Here is a 209-nt window from a genome sequence, read left to right as displayed (position 1 = left end):
TAACAAGAACTTATTTGTTAGAATTAAATAAACAATAATGAAGTTCTTTTATAATGACAGTACATTGAAGCTTTGAAAATAACTATAAATAAACTATGTATCAATTGCTGCATTGTTTTTCAGAAAGATGCAGTAGTAACCTTAACATTTTATTTTAAGATTTAACATTTGTAGATGGTCTAAAGCAAAAGAGTTGTAAAAATTCTGAA

Source organism: Sinocyclocheilus anshuiensis, unplaced genomic scaffold (assembly GCF_001515605.1).
Source record: "Sinocyclocheilus anshuiensis isolate Anshui unplaced genomic scaffold, SAMN03320099.WGS_v1.1 scaffold1373, whole genome shotgun sequence".
Classification (NCBI taxonomy): domain Eukaryota; kingdom Metazoa; phylum Chordata; class Actinopteri; order Cypriniformes; family Cyprinidae; genus Sinocyclocheilus; species Sinocyclocheilus anshuiensis.
The sequence above is the reverse complement of the archived record's forward strand: the minus strand, read 5'-3'. Positions refer to the sequence as shown.